This window comes from Rhipicephalus microplus, chromosome 3 (genome assembly GCF_043290135.1).
Source record: "Rhipicephalus microplus isolate Deutch F79 chromosome 3, USDA_Rmic, whole genome shotgun sequence".
Classification (NCBI taxonomy): Eukaryota; Metazoa; Arthropoda; class Arachnida; order Ixodida; family Ixodidae; genus Rhipicephalus; species Rhipicephalus microplus.
Genome location: NC_134702.1, coordinates 30460414 through 30482034, shown reverse-complemented (window position 1 = coordinate 30482034; position 21621 = coordinate 30460414). Strand labels below are relative to the sequence as shown.

Genomic DNA, 21621 nt, shown 5'->3' with positions numbered 1-21621 from the left:
TAATTTCTAACCACACTGCCTTGAATCGGCGTGTTTCAGAAACAGGGATAGGTTCGTACGTTTTAAAAAAGAAGAAGAAGAACAAGATGAACGTCACGCGCAATTGAATCCTGTGCGGCGGAGTTTAAGCCAAATAAAACTTTAAAAAGAACAGTTAATGGATGCTTTATGGCATAAAGTTATGAGGTGATCATTAAGACAGACGGGTATGCCTGTAGTGTATTAACAACCGACCGCAGCAAAGAGACAGGCAAAGGAAGGTAAATGGCAGGAGACGATATCGCCCAATACGCGCGTAATGCACAATCCATGCGCTATCACACACCAATGTTACGCATCTCTTACAGAACAACCACGCGTAAAATACATTGAACCAGACGCAAGTGTAACGTATGCATGCGGCCGTGTATCTCAAACATGACCATACGAAATCAGAGACGATAGCATAACCCCATCTCGTCTTCGATAGTCTGAGTACCGTGGCATGCAGCACACATTTCGTCAGAGGCCGAATTGCCGGAATTCCTCTCGACAGCCTGTGGGCACCTCAGGTCAGCTCACAGGACGAAATAGTCAATCCGTTGCCAGAGCCGTGACCAGTCTTGGCCCCAATCCATAACGACTATTCATGCGCTGAGGCGCAGCTGTAAAGTCGCTGGATTTTTGCCAGCGTGACGTTCTGGAATCTAAGTGCGCCCTGATTTACGAGCGCGGTATTTGCTTTCTTTCTTCTTCTTAGGCTTAAGGGGACACTTTTGTTGCGTACACGCCGACTTATGAAACTGGCAATCTTCGCCCGGCATGACGGTGAATATGATGGGCTAGGCGGGATGTAGTCTTTTTTTTTTTCTCTCTTTACCTGGATTTTAAAGAAGAGGAAAAGATAGGAGGAGGAAGGGAAAAGATTCAAGTCGCTGAAGTTAGTGCAGCATTGAGGATGGCACCCTCGTAAAAGAAAAAAAAAACGACCAGGGGCTGAGAGCTCGGTCTCCAGTTTCAATTCACCCATCTTTGTACGTTTTATAACGTCTCAAGGGAAGGGACGGTGAGGCTGTTTATGGTTGTACGCCATTCTTGTTCTCCTGCGTAGATATCGCTTTTCTTGTTTCCTCATCATATATTCACGCATGTACGTATTTTCTTTCTTTTTTTTCCGACAATCGCCGTCTCTAGATCCTCTCCCTCAAGCTGCCAACTATTTACTTTCTCCCTTCTCTCCCAAAATTCTCTCCATCAACTAATTTTTTGTCCTCGTAGATTCATTTTTTCTCGCTTGTTCGCCATTTTTTATCTTCTTTTTTTTTTCTCGAACCCACTCGTCTTCTCTCTCCTTTAATCGCGTCGCCACATGAAGAGAGAAGCAACGGCGGCAGCAGCAGAGTCGATTCAAGCGAGCCGCTAGAGGAGGAGTGTGACGTGCTCACCCTTTCTCCGCCATCGCTGTCTTGTGCCCTCCTCCGTGCGCAACAACGCCTCTCACTCACCTTTCTCGAGGAGGCAGCGGCACGTCGCGGGTGCGAAGCGAACTAGCCGCTCCTCTGCGCGGACCGGCGCAGCGCTCCGAGTCGCGTTCCGTCCGCGGCGGCAAAGACTCGGCGCTTCCGACCCGAGCGGCGCCGATCTCCTCTTCACTTCTCTTCCCGATTGCCACCACCGCAGGCCGCTCGCGCTCCCGGCCTCTCTCCGTGATCGCGTGCGCGCGGCGCGGACACTGTGCGTGCGCTCGCGCGCGCGTTTGTGTGTGGTGTACACTGGGCTACACGGAAAGTGTGTTTTTCTGCGTCCCTCTTGTGGGTGTTGTCGTTTTTGTTTCGAAGCCCCGGTGAGAGATCGACTCGTTTCTTTGGTCACCTGCTTACTCTCTCAGACCGTGTTTCGCTCGCTACTGGTTGGCTGTTTGCTTGTCACTGAAGAAGTCGTCACCAAACCGTGGACACGTGTCGATCTCAACGTGCCGTCGAAAAGTGGCGCGCCTCGCATTCTACCGGTGTGGAACCCCGGCATGATGGGACTGCGGATCGCTCCGGTGGCGAAGCGAGCGACGGCGACGAAACCGACATCGGCTAACGTCAACGTGCAACGATCCGCTGTTTCCTCTTCTCCGGCCGTCAACGACTCCGCTTCTTGTGGGAAAGTTTCTGCGACAAGTGCCGCGGCGACTGCGACGACGTCGAAGAAATCGGCCCAGAGTTGCTTCCGTCGGCTGCACTCACTGTCGCCCGGTCCGTGCTCCGCGTTTGTGCTCTCGCGGTTCCCGTGCTCCTGGATCGTCATCTCCTTCGGCAGCGACTCGTGCTCGTGCTTGTTTCCCGTCGCGGCGGCGGCGGCGGATGTGCCACCCTCAACCTCGTCGACTGTGACCAGCGGCGCGGCAGCGCGGGATTACTACTACAAGTCCACTCGCACGGGATTCCGAGGTGAGCTGAAACTGCCGAACACGGGGGGTCCACCGCGCAACCGGCGCGATATGTCCGCGCGTTTTCTTCTTTCGGGAACGCATACGGACTCTGTCGTTGTGGGCGCAGCCGCACTATCTGCCCCACTGATTCTTCAACCATGCTTTCGCGTCGATATAGTATTCTCCCTCGCCGATTTCGCCCTTCATCTACTGCATTCACTGTCTAGGCGCATAAGCGCCTGCACGGGCGAAGAATTCTCTTTGCAGAGCATCCCTGGAATCTTGCCTTTCACACATTCTATCACAAGCACAGTGCTTCCTTGCCGAGTACTCAGCAACTTGAAAGCTGCAGAGATCGGGGGTAGTAGCAAGAAATTTATCAAGGGAAGTGTTGGAGCCTCTCTTCAAGTATGCATATGATGTGTTTCAGCGTGTGCTTGTATACATATGTACATAAAATTGGAAAATTTGTGGGAGGGGGGAGAGTTGAAACCCTCCTCTGAAAGCCCATTGGTACAAATAACCGCTGTCAGTGTAACTGCGAAGCGACGCTGTTTTTCACCTGTAAGGAGCGCTCACCGAAAAAAACGCACCTGTGACGACACCCCGGGATAACACCTTCGGTCCGCGCAGTTCCACTACATCTGATTCTCTAGCGTCCTTACAAAAAAAAAAAAAAATGATGGGCAGGCTAGAATACGTACATGATATTTCCCAACATCTTTGTTGATGACGATGGGCTTCCATGCCAGACAAACTCGGGCGTCCGCGATGCATCACCCCGGCATTTCTGCCTTCTCATAAACAGCAGGCGTATACTAAGGTGCTGCGATGACGTATGACATTTGAACCTTGTAGGCGGAACAACAAAATTTCGAAATCTCATTGACGTCGTGACCGCGGCCCGGAATTTTTAATACTGAAGAATCTTGATTTCGAAATATTCCTTGCGATGCAACTCATGACCTCATTCGGATGATTTTATTTACTTTTTTTAAATTTTTTTTCCTGAATGTGTCATAAGCCAACTGGGCATACCGTAATGTCAAACGCCTACGCTGTCATGATCGCGCATTTCATGCGCTACATGCCACTTACGTTTCGATACATCGTCTCGCCATACGAGACGTCTTTTGTATTTCAGCACTTTTGTCGAGCATTGATCCTACGTTGGCGTGTTTTGTGATGCGTGTGCACGGGCTTCATCAAGGCAACTTTATATAATGATTACACTTATACGATGGGAACCTTGGTCATTACGTCAGCCACTGTTATACGATTCCCCAAAGGTATTCAGGCAATATGCTTACAGACCGATAGAACCACGACTAGCATTCCCCGTGATCATAGTTCCGATTTTGCAACGTGCGCGGCCGAATGGTTAATTCATCAAGCTTATCCATGTCAGAAGACTTGTTATAAACTTTGGTGGAGCGAATTCGAGAAAAATAGCGGCAGAGATACAGTGGAACTTGAACGCGTTTACTTCACTCGACGTTAACGTGCAGTCACGTCGATAACTGCGAGAAATTGCCATTTTTTCAAATGCGTTGCGCTTCGGTCGCTCTTCCCCACGCTGATGAAGCAAGATGTGGTTGCTATAGGTCTTGTGCCGAATGCGAATTCCGAATTTATAAGTTGATCGTATCGAACAAAACGTTCTCAAGGCGTGACAGCCGAACTTAGCTACTGATGCCGTCATAAGAAAAAAAAAATGTTATGCTCAAACTTTTGTAAGAGAATCGTTTAGACACTCACGTTGTGGGATATATTAAGAACGAAGCCGGCCCACCAATAGCGTACGATAGGCTGTTTTTGTTAGTTCTGCTCCTTGGGACGATGCTTAAATGTGAGACGTTATTTCCATTAAGCTTTCGTACGAGAGAGTATGGCTTCTCTTCTTTTCTCTGTCGCACTTCGTAAGTAATGTCAAAAAAAAAAGCCACGTCAAAATAGCATAGGTATACTGACTATTTGTTTTAACCCATCGCTCATATAGACGCCAACCTGGTCGAGGTTCGATCGACAATTGAACGAGTAGAAAAACAATAAGGCAATGAAGAAAAACGAAAATACAGACGAGATATACGGATGATAGGTGCACCGAAGAAGACTAAATCGTATGCGACAGTCAATAAGCGGCGTCGAGAATCGGACGTCATTTCGTTTTCTTTCCCCCTCTCATTGCATGTATAGAATAGTTTTTTTTTTAACATAAACGCTAAAGCTTGTCGTGTCTGCGGCTTGGCATCTCTTCGAAAGATCCGCTCCACCTTTTTGTCTGCATTTCCGATGGAGGCGGAAATGTTGTAGGCCCGTGTACTCAGATTTGGGTGCACGTTAAAGAACCCCAGGTGGTCGAAATTTCCGGAGCCCTCCACTACGGCGTCTCTCATAATCATATAGAGGTTTTGGGACGTTAAACCCCACAAATCAAATCACCTTTTTGTCGACGCTTCTGCGATGCACGGAACCTGCAGTCATTGCTAACATGGTCCTGTATACGCGTAAGTACAGAAAAAAACAGAAACCGCCTCTTTTCTGAAACCGGATTTTGTCAAGTGAAAAAAAAAAAATAATTACTAGGAAGAACGATAGAAATAATAGCGCGGAGCGCGAACTTCTGAATATTTTGACGTGGCAGGAAGCAGCTTTCGGGCATTTCGCTTAACATGTGTCGCAGTTAATGTTTTTTTTTAAGTTTTTTTTTTGTCCTCAGTGGTAACACCTGTGACTTTTGATACTACCACATTCTTGCCGGCTTTGACCACGTCGTGATGCCAAATTTGCGGTATTTCCTGGCATTCAGGTTATTTTTTTTTTGTCAACGGAAATTATTCATCCCATTTTCGCGTATACTGATGCGTGCATCAGCCAAGTTGCCGCTAATGGGTCGAGAAAACAGACACGAGACGCCGATCACGTGTTTGTGCTCTGGTCATAGTGCAGCCTCTCCGTTGCTTTGTGCAATAACTTAGTATTTGCTTGAAAAACTGACACCGTTGCGGAAATCTCGTTCACTTCCCTAACGGCCTGACCAGCTTTTGGTTTGTTATATAACCTAACTATTACACACGGAATACTGTCGAACCCGTCGTAATGCAACGCTTCTGCGAAAAAATGTATTCATATATGCTGGCGTTGTACGCACCGAATGCACAATATCGTTACGAAGCAGTACTGATTTTGATTATGTGCTTAATCTAAGCTTGCTTAATCTGAACTTATGCTTAATCTAAGTACGCTTGGGTTCTTCGCATTGCAATAACACAGACATGTGACTCGTCGCTGGGGCCGAGAGTCGCACTCGGGTCTATAGAGCTTAGAAAAGTCGCACTTTAGTCGATAAGATAGTCGTGGGTCCTCTGACAGAATATGCATGCACTTCCACCCACACGGACCTTTTGCGGTACTTTTGGCGCCGTGGTTGGACACTGTATGCAATGTATGCCACATCCTATTCGGTCGGGGCGGTGGTGTTCGACGGTTGACTCACGATGGACAAACACAGAGAGACAGTTGCAAATTATGCTTGCCTCTCGGCTCGATAATGGATCGACTTGGCAAAATAAATGAAGAAAGAGAAGGAAAATGGTCTCACTCGTGTATCCGCGACTTTCATCATTTTTTCCCCCAACCCTGGTGGTGTCATTAGTTTTAGCCGTGAAACCACAGCTTTATATGTTGACGGCAAACCGTTTCCGCATTTGCTTCGCCAGAGTCGTATTTTTTTTTCCCTCCTTTTTTTCCCGCATACGTTATTTTTTTCAGAGTCATTAATCAACTCGACAGTTCTGTTCGTACGCGTAAAACGCGATGGTAACTGTTCTTTTCATTACCACTACCTTTTTTTAAGGCGTTTTTTTTCCGTCGTTGCTGCCACATGTAGCGATAAGCGTGGCGCGTTCGTAGAATCGACGACGTTCCGTCATTTGTGCAACATTTATTTTCTGTTTACCGAAGGAGCTCATGCAGTACTGACACGCTGCATTTCCTTAACCCGAGAAATCGCGGTGTGCCAAGGTATCGACCATTGTTTCAGTCTGGTATTGGTTTCCATTGTGTTGAAGCCTGGCGTTTAGCTATCGCTTATAAAGTGATAAGGCAAATTCGAAGACTCTTTAGTTTCTGTTATCTTCACCGTTGTTTATGATGATTGGCATAGTGACTGTAATTTTCGTGTAACATGCACGCGCGCACACATGCCTTCACCCCCCCCCCCCCCCCCACCCTTTAGCCACCGCCAACGCGCATGCCCCAACACTTTTGTCTATTTTTTTTTAAGATTCAAGTATACCGTTAACATAGGACGTGTCTGATGCCGCTATTTAAAAAATGAATGTTCGTTTTATGAGTGATTCGCTGAGATAAGGAATCACCTGGTAGAACAAAAAAACAATAATTTTTATATTTGGAGTTTTATGTGCCAAAACCATAACATGGTTTTGGCACATAAAACATGGTTTTGGCCGTAGTGAACGGATGCAGAATTTTCTACCATCTTGTGTTCCTTAACGTGTCGCCTGAACATCGCACAATGCACGGGCATCTAACATTTCGCCTGTGGCGTATTTAATCGAACCCGCGACCTCCGTGTCAACAGCCTAGCACCTTGACCGCTGCACCACCGAGGTGGACTTAAAAAAAAATTGTATATGTTCGCAGTCGTCCACGAAAGTTTACGGGACGCTGATTGCAAAGTAAGCGTTATCTTTTGCATGCTGCGTTGAAAAGAATGTCGTCGCGTAAGTCAGCTAAGAATCTGGAACATTGGACTTAACACGTAGGCGAAATTTTTCGACTTCGTTTATGTGAACGTGCCTTATGGAGACGCCGTGGGGGCAGCATTCGTCGTCGCTTTTTCAGCTGTGCACTGGTTCCAAACAATGATGTCGAGGAGAGCGCAATAGCAGATTACTTCGGTGGATTTCAGGGGGATAACGAAGTTCGAGGAAACTTATCGCGACGCCTAAACCACGCAATCCTTAACTTAAGCGCAGCTATAGCGCTTAGTCCTTTTGACGGCTACTGCCACCGCGTATAGTCTGTCCAGGGAAGAGCGTTGACGTAGCGAAGTCGTCGAGGTATCTGTCGTTTCAGGTACTCTTTCTCGGAAAAATAAAATTACGCGTGCTTTTACAGCTGACTACGCATACACGCGAGTGAAAGACAACCTCCAAGGCGCGCAGCTTATGGAAGTTGTTTTCCGGTCCGTAGCATGTGAGTCATAGCCCTTTCGCCGGTCTCCTCGAGTTAATGCCCTCCGCTGTTTCAAGATAACGCTTTTGACCGTGTCTTTCTTTCTTTCTTTCTTTCTTTCTTTCTTTCTTTCTTTCTTTCTTTCTTTCTTTCTTTCTTTCTTTCTTTCTTTCTTTCTTTCTTTCTTTCTTTCTTTTTCTGTCGTGGCTGGTATTCACTTAAACTCTTCTCATTATTTGTTGTTAGAAAAGCGTCCTTTTCCATATGGGCACCTGAAACTATGATAGGGGAAAAAAATAATAATAAGCTGACATACTCAGAGAACATCGATTTTCGTTAAGGGCGCGAACCTCGCCGAACTTTCAGTTTTCCGAAACGCTGCCATATTGAGTCGCATCGTCCCGGCTTTCCTCGGAAAAAGAAAAAAAAAAGGAAAATGAACCAGGTTGAGATATGCGTGAGATAGGCGGTGTCAAAGTCCGAGAAAGAAAAAAAAAACAGAAACAACGGCAACGCAGCAGCGCCCCGGCAAAAAAGCTCGCATTTCGCATATCGATTTCGGGCGCTCGCGACGAGCGGAAAACAAGAATTTCCAGATTTATGGTGTACTAAACGAGCGCTTATCGGCACCCCGCCGAGGCTGTCTGAAGGTTGAAAAGGCCGCGTAAAAGTTAACGTGAAAAAAGAAAACGAAAAGGAGAAACACTATCGTCTTTAAAATGGAGCGTTTAGGGGGATGCAAAGACGTTTGGTGCAGGCATACGAACTATATGCACGAGCGATGCAAATGCCTCGCCGTATAAAGTCTTGATGAGAGGCGGCTGGACCTGAAGTATCAGCTTTTTCTTCGAATGTTCGCAACCTACGTGGGTCGTACGAGGCATGTGTGTTATATATATATTTATAGGCCCTCGGGATATGTGATGATTGTTCGTTAACCTCGCGTAGTGGTTGGTATAAAGAAATAAGAAAGTATACAGTAAATGTTTTGAAAGCAAATAACCTGAAGTCACTGCGGCTGGTTTGGAGCTTCAGAAGGGGCAGTCACGGGGGGTCAATGCGACTTCTCGGGGTAACCCTTTTCCTGAAGAAAGCGTATGGAGAAACGGCGGCACAGCTTTTGAGTCTGTTCTCGGAGTTCGCTTATCGCGCCCCGATCGCGTGGACGGGAAGACGTTCTAAATTTGCATGTCGTCGTTACGTTACTTTGCGTCTTCGATAGCACGTGCGCTTTCGGAAATGAATGTTTTAGAAGGCGCACGGACTAGACTCTGTCGAGAGAGTCGCGCGTGTCCGGTGACCTTAATTGCTACTTTGGAGCAGCCCAGCAGCACAATCTGGCGTTTCACGTCTGGGAGCGAAGCATTGCTGAAGGAATTATGTGTATTGCCGGCAAGCAGACGAACACCTTATGGCCATTCCACCACGAATTTAGTGATCGTATATTCCCAGGTGTTCGTTTTGTGTGCGGCATGCAATGCCGCAAGCTATATATACGCAGTTTCGTTTGGTGAATCGTAAGTGATAGTTTTCTCCCTTAGGTCATTTAACTTTGCGGACGAGTGTGAACTTAAGCGTTACACTTTCTCTTTTTAAAGGTCAGGCACTTGGATGGATGCTCCATTGGCTGTACCAAACGCACATAAAGTATGCCCATCCTTCTCGTGCATGTCTTAAAGTAGGCTTAGGTACACAGCCTACAAAGGTCAAAGTTTGCGTGCGCAACAGGTCAAACTTCACCTATGGACACAGGCTCACTTTATTGAGGGAAAATGTTTTTCAGGTGAAATCAAATGTTTCCCGAAGAATTCGCGTTCAGGCGGTCTTTCACGGCGACCTGTGCGACTTTGTTCGTTTGTAGAGACAATTCAAGAGTGAAGTTATACAACACGTTGCAACACGGTGTATGCTCTGGAGCCTACGAGAAAATTTATTACGTCCACATCAATCCATATCTTTCTCCCAGTTGTGTTTATAATGCGTAGCGCCAGGCATTGCTGTAAATGGAGGCAGTGCTTGTCTATTTGAAATGAGTTACACATGTATTGATTAGTTGATTGCGCTACTACCTGACATAGATGTATGCTGGTTGTTTTGTATTTGGTTGTGCCCTCCCTGTAAGAGCCCTCAAGAGAGGGCTGACAGTATTGTGAAATATTGATTGATATGTGGAGTTTAACGTCCCAAAACCACTATATGTTTATGAGAGACGCCGTAGTGGAGGGCTCCGGAAATTTAGACCACCTGGGGTTCTTTAACGTGCACCCAAATCTGAGCACAGGGGCCTACAACGTTTCCGCCTCCATCGGAAATGCAGCCGCCGCAGACGGGATTCAAACCCGCACCCTGCGGGTCAGCAGCCGAGTACCTTAGCCACTAGACCACCACGGCGGGGCAGTATTGTGAAATAAAATAAATAAATATCTCCGACAATACAAATCACGTACGCAGGCGTCGTGCCTTCATACAGCGTGCTCATTTCTCCAGATATTTGTTTCTTTCGGTGGTTAACGTCCACGTCACGTCGACATTCCGCTTGCGAAGCCGCTCACCTCGCAAAGCCATGGGTGCTAGCGAGGGATGTCATTGGAGGAAGGAACTTTAGCGCGTGTCAAACGAAGCTCGCGTTCTTTCTTTTTTTCTTCACGACGTTCGAACGACGTTTGGCATGATGCGTGGAGGACGCGACCACATCGCCTGCTGTCAGCGACGTCGTCGCCGTTGTCCTGCGCGACGGCGACGAGGAAGCGTATATTACCGACCCGGTGTGAACACGCTTCGCGAAAGGCAGTCGCGTCTGAATCGATGTCACGTCCGCGCTTGTAAAGCGACTGGTGCTGCAGCGAACCCCGTAACACGCGCCGCCAAACTATATGGAAGTGTCAGTTTTTTTTTTTCTTCCACCATTGCTTGCCACGACTGTACATGTCGTGATTTGATAGCTGAATCGCGCGAGTCCGGCATTTTTCTTTTGAATTTTGTTCTCACGCGCAAATTTCTTCGGGCTTTGGTGCGCATGTCCTGGAAGGGGCATAATCCTGCTTATACCACATAGTCGTGAGCGGGCTTATCCCGAACACGGAAGCAGTGATTTACGCACGCGTACGGCCATGTGACGCTTCGCCTCGTCGTGATGACCTTCTCATTTTGGTTGGTTCTTCGATTGCGTAATTTCTGCGCATTGACAGCGCGTTAGCTGACGAGCTCTTTAATTTCTTTGTTTGCCTCGCGTATGTACCTTTTTTTTTCTTTTACTATTGCCTGCTTTTGAAGGGACGTTGGTGCTTAGGCGTGGCTCCGGCTGCTCCTCTTACATAATAGCACGCATACTCAGGCTTGTCAATAAACAGCCGTGTAATAATACACAATTTACACACGAATGGACATTCGCATTCCTGACCCCTCTGTAACCATTTAAGTGTACACGCAACAACATTGTCCGCCCGTTATCAATGTTCACTCACCCGAAACGTTCCCGCTCTACAGAGAAGTTCATCAAAGTGCACAACAGTCAATGGTCACTTGCCCACTCTTCAAACACAGATGTTATGAAAGAAATGCTGATGCGCATGGTATTTTTTGTGCTTTCGTCCAAACAATAGTTTGCCTGTTACAAAAAATATGGTACTATAACCACATCCTTTACCATTATCTACCCCTTTGACAATCGTCGAGATTTTTTTTCCCCCAATGATGAATGTCAGACCAGAACTCGAGGAATGATGGCAGTTTCCACTAAGAGTATTTCTCATTAAGGCCATTCTCTCCGAGTGTCGCGGAAAGCGGTCAACAATCGATGCTTATACGCGTCGTTACAGAACACGAACCAACGGAAGAGCCGCGCTCGCATACTGGAACCAGCTGTCGCGCTGGGAGACTAGGCTGTTCCCGTGCGGCACGGAAGCGTCGGACTGTCGTCGCTCACAGATGTTACTCTCTGCACCCGCGTGTAGAAATCTACGCCACTCTGTCTCACGTCCACATTTATTGCGCGTCTGTTTCGCCTGGCCGCAAATCGCAGCCTGTTTCAGACAGAATCTGACACGTTGGTGGCTTCGGGCGCGATATAATCCTAATCAGAAACTACATTGCGCAGGAAGTTCCAAAGCTATCCATGACGCGCTTGTTGCGCCAGCTAGCAGACTGGTTGATCCTTTTGTTGTCCTTTCGCTCGTTTACCAAGTATAGATCTATTACATGCTTCTGAACAGCGGTATAAGTGCTGTCGACATACTGGGGCGCCCGTAATGACGTCACGGCGCGTATGCTCCGCGCAGCCCAAATTTCGTCACCGCCCTCTATGATCAAGTAAAGTGCAGCCTTGATCTCGAAGCTGCGATTGCACCCCTGAAAAAACAAAGCCCAAAGTTCTCCACCGTTCTCTATGATCACGTGAACTGCAGCCTTGATCTTGAAGCGGCGAATGCACCCTAAAAAAAAAAAACAAGAAACAATTATTTCATCGCTTCAACATTTTCATCGCTTGAAGATTCCATCTTCCTCCGCAATTGTACGCTTTATTTTGATCAGCAGTATAGAGAAGCGCTGCACAAGCACAGATACGCCCTACAATAGTTTAAACAGCGACTGCTACGGAAAATGTGTCTCTAGCTAGCGAACAACTGTGGCGTACAGAGACTCGACACAGCGTCCGCGCTGTTCCTCCTCGGCTCTCTTCCACGCACGAGCGCAATCGTATCGTCTCGAAGCGGCCGCGAAAGCCGCTGGCACATTAGAGAGTTTTAGTACTGCGCACGCTGCGTACGTGGCGGCGTTGCGTACGTAAGGACGCCACGTTCTGCCTAGTGCGCATGCGCAGACCGCAACGTACGCACGCGCGATCGTACGCACGCGCGATCAGCTCATACGTACGCACGCACGCATCTCATGCGTGCGTGCGTACGTATGAGCTGATCGCGCTGCTCTTGAACAAATTCGCGACAGCGCGAGACTTCGTTTTGCGAAATGGCGGCATCGAAGGCAAGCACCGACCGGCTCTGTGGCTTAAAATATGGCCATAATCTGGCTATAACACTTGGATTGGCTCACATTGGCTGTCAACAACACGTGCTTCTATTTTGATCTACCAGATGACGCAACACGCCTGACGCTCGTTGCGTACGCGGGTACTACGGCGTACTAAAAGCCGATTAGTGGCAAACGACGCCACGTAACGCAAGGCGCTTGCGTGATGCGTACGTAGCACCATTCCGCAGTACTAAAACTCTCTATTGTATCGAACCCGAGCGTCGTCTTCCCGGTTTTCCCGCCGAACGCCAGGCGCGGGACGCGGGAACGCCTGCCCATCCATTCGCCGTGCTTACCCGCGCGGTATAAGATACTCGCGAGCGGGCTAACAGCCTGGACCGAATCGAGGCGAGAGCTGCGCCATCTTCTCCGTCAGGTGGCGGGTGCCTGCAGTGCAGCCAAATACGAAGGGGTAGACACGGTATGCAGTGCGTGTGGAGAGGAAGAAGAAACTGGCGAACACTTGATAATGTTCTGTAATCGCCCTATAGTTCAGGATGATGGCGTGATGGCGCAGAGTTTTTCAAAGCAGTTGGGTTTAGAGACAGGGAGGGCAAAATAGACTTTAAGCGGGTAGAACTAACTGGAAGGAGGTTATCTGATTGGTGGCTTAAGTCAAGGCACGAGTGATAATTAAGCGCTTCACTGCAAAGTACGAATCCTCAACCTCACTTTTTAAAAGAAAAAAAAAATAAATCTAGTTTTTGATTCATTAAGTATTACGGCTTGGTGGCGCTAGCCACCGCCCGATCTAAAGGGTACAGCCATATCCGTCCATCCATCCATCCAGCCTATCAGCAGCCCGCCGCCGTACAAAGTCGCAAACGTAACTGTGCACGCTCGCGCGCAAAACTCACAAATAACTCGGCGGAATACATGTAAAATGCACGCAAGCAGGAACTCGACTCTCTCACAGCACTGGCGCGACTGTGTTCTCTCACTCTACATTGTGGCGCAGAATGCCGCGGTCGCATCGTTCCTCTCTCGCTCCGTCGCTTTGCTGCCCCCTTGCAACCTCTCTGCCACCTTGCTCGCGTGTTCGGCGGAGAGTGGGGCGTTGGAACGCGCAGGAACGTCTGCGAAGCGACGTCGTTCTGTTTCGATTTTCGTACACGGGCGAGCTGCACTGTAACGTCATTGTCGAGACCGTATAGATCGCCGTACACGTGAGAGGGAGGCACGTACGGAACGAACGTTCTCCGCCGGTGGCTGGCAAGTCGCATCGCGCGTGCATGAGCGTTAACCCGGTCTTTCGCATTTCATTGCCGCACCGTTCAAGAAGTGAATGAGAAGTCGCGAAGAAAGAAGGGCAAGAAGGAGAGAAGACGGCGGCGGCTTTCTTTTCTATTGTCTTACAGCGGGTCGTCGCCACTGTGTTACTCCCGTTTCACGCGCAGTCTCTACAGCATGGCGTCGTGGTTGGTGCGGACAGGGAAAGAATGCGAATGCCCGACGAGATCGGACTGTTCATTTCTGTTCAGCTACAGGCGATGACGCGGTGTGGCCTTCCTAGGTCAGCGAACTGTCTTCGCGTACGCTCGTAGGTCTTTGGTCTGACAAAGTGCGGAAAAGGTATTTCATTCACTATAGACGGGGAGTTGCAAAACGCTTTCTGATGGTTCTCTAACCGGGCATGGCGTACTAGGAAATGTTAAAAGACGTTTTATAGGCCACGGCGTTCCCATGCGCAAACAGCGATGCTTCGACACGTCTCCTCTTCTCTGTCATACTTTGTTGAGAGAGGCGGCGAGCATCGACTTATCCCGCTGTGGTGTCTTTTGTTTCATCTAAAAGGGATGTTCTAAAGTTGCCCGCCGAACAGTGATAGGCCCATTCGTTTTCCTTGTGTACGTGAAATTAACGAAGAAAGAAAGAATATTTAGCCGCGATCATTCGCTTTCGTCCGAACGAATTTGCTCGTGCTGTGCTCTCAAAGCGCGCCGCCAGCCAGTCGGCAACGATCGACGTGTACAATGAACGGTGATTAATCAACGATCCACACGTGCACTGGCTAAACACATTACCGCTGGCAGAATGCTTCCGATGCTGGTGTGTGGGACCTATTCTGTCTTCGCAGTGCATACGCTTTTCGCGTGTGCGTGATTTGGATGCCGCGCCGCGTCGGCGGTGACATTTCGCGAATAATCGTCTCCCTCGGCGTGTGTTCTTTTCACTGATTGTTTTTCATTCGTTTTTTTAACATTCGGGTAGCTTGAAAACAGCGTAGTTCGAGCGCCTCGACATTTGTCGATGTTATCGTTATAAACTGTTCTGTAGTCGCTGAATTCTAGTCACCCATAAAGCGGAACGAACTTGGTAATAAGAAATGAGAAGCTATAAGTTAACGTTTAAATTTCTCAGAAAATTTTTTTTGAAATCTTGGGCATCGCGATTCTAAGGTGAAAGCAGGCCTTGGAAGGCCAGCACATTTTGTTGTTTTCTCACTACCTCGGTCGTTATTCCATTTTCGCTCATTAAATATTCATCTCATTTCGTCTTAAAGCGCAAATCAACCAGACGGTATTGTGACTACAGAGTATTCTCCGAAAAACATTGTGTCTTACGGAAAACGCCGCCATTTTGGGCTGTTAAGCCGATGTTTTCTTCTTTTTCTGTATCGCGACGTCAATTAATATGGTCATGAAATATCGCATGCACCAACCCAATCCTTTCAATGCGTATGTGTCTACCGCAATACTGTTCGTTAAGTTGTTAAGGTACAAAATACAAAACTTAACAAAGTTTAACGTTTTACGTACGGGCCTTGAAACCTGTCCGTAAAATAGTCTATATAAGAAAATTTTTGAAAGCATCAATATATGTCCGGACTCGGAGCGTAGCGAAAGAATTTAAGGACGAATATGCGTCTAATTTCATAGCTAAAGCCACAAGCATCTTGCTCAGAAGTTTGAGCGTCATTTTTCATTTATTTATTGTTTGTTTTCAGTTGAAAGGGCCGATGTTTTCGCTACGTATAGTCAGCAAACGGTGCATGTCCAAATTCAGAGATATTTTGAACATGTACAACACGAGTGTTATCACACTGCATGCAGCATGAGATTTGCAATATTGGGCCGAAAGCAACCACAGACTACTTGCTCTCTCCTGAGCAATGTTTATCAATCAGACTTTTTTTTTGTTGTTGTTGTTGTTGTTGTTGTTGCCACGGCGCATGCACTAGTCGCCTGAAGGAAAGTCACGAAATGCCTCTTCATCTCTGAGGCCTTCATTTTGGCGATACCACTTGTCCAGGCCGCTATCAAAGCCTTACCAAAGCAGCAGCGGACAGCGCTGGAAAATGAAATGGGCAGATTTTCCGCACCCGGCGGGGGCAACTGGGTCGGCTCCGAGGCCACGTGCCGCGTCGTGTAGTTACCGCGGTCGCCCGCTGGGTGTCGACACATGCCGATGGCGCGCCCGTCTGTACTATAGGCATCAACTCCCAAATACAGTGACAAGGACTTTCATCGAAATTTTCTGAGGAAAACAGATTAGAAAATTTGGCGTGGCACGGGATTCGTAAGGCAACAGAGTTTCAGTAGTGTTACCGTCATAAAGTGGAAAGACGTTGCACGGCAGCCATTTAGAGTGCGAGCCATGCACACCTTCTGGGGAGACAGAGGTGCGGGCCATTGCATCACTCGAAACCTACGCCTTTAGGTTTCCCGTGTGCATATATTTAGGCCACCAACTTTCGTCATAGTAACAAGAGCTAAACAGTAATTTTGGCTGTGCATTGCCAATTCCAGCCTGCAGGCTCGAAAGAATTTTGCCTGTGTATAGCATGAAGGTTGTCGAAATTGCGCTTCTAACTACTGCAACCTTTACTGTATAAGTACAGTCGGCCAAAACTTTAGCTGTTGTGCGCAGCGGCCACTTTTTTCTTTTTCTCTCGGCGCCATATTGTGAAACGAAGTTACAAAAAAATTGCTTTGTGGACGTGGGCTTTGTGGACATACACTTCTCAGCTTTTTTGAAACTTAATTCAGTCGTATGGCAAAGATGCACAGAAAAAAAATACTGCCACTCATGCACGATAGCTGAAGATTTGGCCGACTGTACGTTTTCACAACGGCATCTTTATCTCCGAAGAGAACATATCGTCCATATGTTTGCTTTTTGGTTATTTCACATCGAAGCAGAAACTTATAAATCGTGTGATGCGTGGTTCGCGCGTTAGGTGTTCACAGATGTGCGCGTAATAATGTGAACTTCCGTGCCGTATTTGAACGCAGCTGTCATAGATTAGATAGGTAGCCGCCAATTGAGTAGCAAAGACGTTGTAATAACAACTCCACCAACAGGTCTCTATCTCAACGGTACCTCTGTTGCTATAGATTGAAAACCAGTCGTTCTTACGTTCATTGATTTCAGGTTCCCCGCGCCATCTTCGGCCAGAACCTAACAAATCGATTACAGTGAATCTATATACTGTTCTCAGGTCGACAACAGGACTCTTCGATCCGCACCGTTACCACCGAGCTCGTTTACGCTCACTCGAGAGACCAAGAGGGAGAGAGATGAACAACAAGAGAGAAGGCAGGGAGGTTAACCAGGCACATGCCCGGTTTGCTACCCTACGCTGGGGGAATGCGAAGGGGGATCTTTCTTTGTAGTCTGAGGAGGCAGCATTGTTTTACTTTCTTATGTGTACGCGGGACACGTGTTGATATAGTTGTCGCTAACGTCACAGTGAAGAAGCTCCCATCGCGGAAAGTTTATGCGGCACGCTGTATAGGCGAGAAGTGTGCTATACTTAGCGCGAAAGTGTGTATGACATATTATTGCTGTACTTGTGCTAACACAACGTTCCATCACTTGCCGATACTAAATTGCTATAGGACCGTACACTCCACCCAAGTGGCTAATTAATCACGTGACAAGTAACGATGAGGTCTTTAAACTTGAAGCTCGTTCGCAAAACTTAACTTCGCAATTATTCAGCGTGGGGCTCGACAGTGAAGTGTAAAGCGCTCCTATGTTTCGGTAAAGATCTGTTGACGTCACTGAACACTAGTGCACAACGCTGTAAGAAGTCGAGAAAGAAAGGAAGAAAGAAAGAAAGAAGAAAAAGAACGAAATGAAGAACATGAGAGAAATATATTTGTACCGTGTCCAGTCTTCTGTCAATTGTGTAGCAGCGTCATGACTTTGCCGTGTTTCCTTACCTATAGGTTTCAGACATTCTTGATTCGTGTCAGCGTTTTATGTATAACTATTGAATTCTGATAACAACTATTCACTCCTCCCGAAACAGATGCCCTGAAACCCAATCATTGATAGCTATTCTATATTATCATCAAGACTCCCATCATTAGTCTGCATATTTAACTGTGGAATTCTTACCTATATATTCACTCGATATGGGTATGTTTCTGCTTGGCCCATTCTATGAGTTCGTCCCTTTAACAAAGCGATGCTTCGAGAAGCGTCTTTGTTTTGTCACAGGGCTGTTACATGTCAGAACCGCATTGTACAGAATGAAGGAGAGAAGTGTAAGCTTAAGGATTAACTCTCATTGTTACACAATATTAATGAGAAATAACATACAAGGAGGCCAAGGAAATGCATTCTTGGCATCCTTGTCTTTGTCGGCTAGCCTCTAATTAATATTGTACCGAATGAGGATGTCGAAGTTGGTGTCGAACGCTCAGCCAAAGCCGTGCATGAAATCGTATAGTTACGAAGAATTCGGTGCGGGCACGTTGCACTCGTTATCCTTATGTGCTACAGAGGCTGATAACAAAGTGGGAGTGGAAAAGCAAAACCGACCAATGAGGAACGTAGATGCGGTTTTGGCGAAAAGACGAGCAAGTAGCATTGTCTTGGAGTCGGGAAAGTAACGGCGCAGAATTAGCACCACGACAAACCACATAAAAGGTCTCCTTAGGAGCAAGTAATATTTAAAGTTATTGTCTCCCTTTGCTTTGCGTCTTTAACTGTGCATTCGTAGCTAGCATTCGTTGAATACTGTTGTATACGGGCTGTCCTTGCACAAAACAGATGGTGTGGCAGAAATTCCGGCATGCCGGAGCGCTGACGCAAGTGGGATGCCCTTTTATTTCCATTGTTGCAGCTCTGTCAAGCTTCAATTTAGTTATTTGTTAGCTTAAAATAAAGCTCTAATGTCTGAGAAAACTATTTCGTCCTTTCTGTCGTAAATTTCTGACTTCCATACGAAGCTATTGGTGATTTCAAATCGCGTGCACGAGCTGCGCGAAAAGTGGGACTTTTTTTTTTTTTGTCGTATACGTGCGAGCATGTCAGCGTCACTGGCATCACGGGGTACAAAAACTTTGTCGATACTGGAAGAGGAGCTTGTCGTTGATGACGCCGTGGCTGTTCGGCAGAAACGGCCAGTGCTGGATTTTCTTCACTGAATGAGGACATTTGTGAATCGTTTTAGATCCGTGGACTTAAATGCCAAACAAATACGCCAAAATTTGCTGCATCGTGCGATACACACCGCAGACGCACATGGTGTCCTCGAGATGGAACGTGTGGGTTCTTGATCGCTCATGGCAACAAACTGAGAGTGAACAGACTGTGTGTGCACAGAGTTCTTCATCGAGGGATGGGGGGGGGGGGGGGGTAGGATTTACCACAGCCCCACTTCCCCCCTCATTTTCGGGCCCTCTCTTGCTGAGGTTCTTGATATCAGTACGCAGTGCAAACATTTGGTATAGAGGGTAGGGTTGGTTGCTGACCCGTAGGTCGCGGAATCGAATCCCGGCTGCGGCGGCTGCATTTCCGATGGAGGCGGAAACTTTGTAGGCCCGTGTGCTCAGATTTGGGTGCACGTTAAAGAACCGAAGGTGGTCAAAATTTCCGGAGTCCTCCGCTACGGCGTCTCTCATAATCATATGGGCGTTTTGGGACGTTAAACCCCTCAAATCAAATCAATATAGAAGGTAGGGGGGAGGGTGAGGGGCTACCCTTCCGTACTCTGCCAATTAATGCGCTCTCGCAGCATAATTGTTCTTGTGGTCGGCGCTTATAAGAATGCGACCTTCAGGTTTTGAGCCCAGAACCTTTTGTTTAGCAGCAACGTCATAACCACTCAGCTATGTACCTCGGCAAGGTGACGCCAGATTGAATCCGCTGCACCTTGCAGACGACGCGGGCTATGTAGGCGAAAGCATGTTTGGCTCAGGTGACATCGCGGGCCGGCTTTCTATTAGCCTAATGACTCCGGGCGGTGCCAAGCGCAATCCTGTATCATGTAGGTAGTTCATAATTAATGAAATATGAGGACAAACATTAAAAGGAAAGTGCGCCAACACCGCAAAATGTGCGAGAAAGCCCGTTTAGACATCGACGTCCCGTGAAGGAAGACCGTTTCTGAACCACGGCGGACACCTATAGGCCATACGGCAGACATGCCAACACGCATTTGGGTGGGTGGGCTGTGGGGGTGATCCGTTTTTCGTCGCGGCCGCCGACAAACCGTCCCGTTATCGGCGTCGTCCCCCAACGCTTTTTTACGCGTGCGACTTTTCAGTCGCGCGCGTGTGAATGCCGCTTTGTTTTCCTTCTTTTTCGCCTCCATTCCTCTCGTATCGTGCTGTCGCGCGATTTTTTTTTTTTTTCCCAGACGGCGGCGACTCTGCAGCGGTGGCCGTCGTTGCCGTGGGTGCGGGTATTCGCTCGGCGGTGGTCGAGGTTGGCGCCTAAGTGGTGATATCCTGCCTGCGGCGTTTGCGATGAAGCTGGGAATTAGGCTAAACTAGATTGCGAATAGCAGCGGCGCTTTCGCTGTTGCCACCGCTTCTGCTGCTCCCGCGTCGCGTCTCCCACTCTGCAAGCTTAGATACCCTCTCGCTGGAAGGACACACTATTTGTCCCCCCCCCCCCCCCCATCCCCCCATCTCACACTTTTTTTTGCTCTTCTTCTGCGCACTTCTAGACACGTCTCTTCGCGGTGATTCGGCCGCTGCGATCTCGTTAACAACGATTTCCCCTTTTCGATGGCACATACACGACCATGAGCGCCAGCCTCTGTGATATAGCACTCAAAAGGGTGAAGGATAGCCGGCGCGCAATCGGAACATTTAGCTGAACACCCGCACCATTGCTGAAGTTACAGGCATCCATGTGCGTGGGAATCTTGGGCTAAGCTCACAATAAGCTTGTTGTGGGAATCATTAGGTGCCCGGCGTACTTTCGTGAAGGAAACAGCCATTGACGATAAAAACAGGGACAAAGCTTTATCTGTATGCCTGCTACTCTGAACCTTAGATCACAGGTATGCTTTCGTTTGTGACCCCAAATTTATCCATCAGACGTAGCCAGTATTTATAAATATGTGAAGAATAATTGTGTTGAGAATAGGTAACATTTAAGAAGTATGAGAATAAGGATAGCACACTTATAAAAGTAACACTGTGCCACGTGCAGCAGCGTGGATCTCCAGACAATTTTGGTGTGTGCCATTGCACGAAAAGGAGGTTCCATCGAGGACGACAATGGTCTTGCTCTGAACCACACGTCTCGTAAGGACCGCGGCAGGTTATGTATGGGTTTAACCTTTCAATCACGTCGGCTAAGCTTGTGCAGTCGCCCCACCGCGGTGGTCTATGTGGCTAAGGCACTCGGCTGCTGACCCGTAGGTCGCGGGATCGAATCCCGGCTGCGGCGGCTGCGTTTCCGATGGAGGCGGAAATGTTGTATAGGCCCGTGTGCTCAGATTTAGGTGCACGTAAAAGAACCCCAGGTGGTCGAAATTTCCGAAGCCCTCCACTACGGCGTCTCTCATAATGATATGGGGATTTTGGGACGTTAAACCCCCACATATCAATCAATCAATCAATCAATCAATCAATCACTCAAGTTTTTGCCGTCTTCATAGGGTACACGCGTCCGATGGGTGGCAACATAGCAGACGCGCTATCGAACAGTTCTGCACTTCTCGTACCGTGCATGCGGTGCACCGCGCAGGCTGCACGCGGTGAATGCTGTGAAGACCCCTTTCAGAGGGCTTTTACGAAACACGGGAA

The 21621-nt window shown here is 47.9% G+C and overlaps 1 protein-coding gene across 2 annotated transcripts in view; it reads left to right on the top strand.

The window, feature by feature from the left end:
* LOC119162046 (zinc finger protein castor homolog 1-like) overlaps nucleotides 1-21621 on the top strand; it is a 462142-nt gene that overhangs the window by 252709 nt on the left and 187812 nt on the right. Inside the window, exon 1 of one of the 2 annotated variants that reach the window (XM_075889172.1) lies at nucleotides 1578-2417. The exons of the other annotated variant lie outside the window; for it this stretch is intronic. The gene's annotated coding sequence lies outside the window, so the exon portion shown is untranslated. Of the gene's footprint in view, nucleotides 1-1577; nucleotides 2418-21621 lie in introns of those variants that run through there. 2 annotated transcript variants of the gene reach the window in all.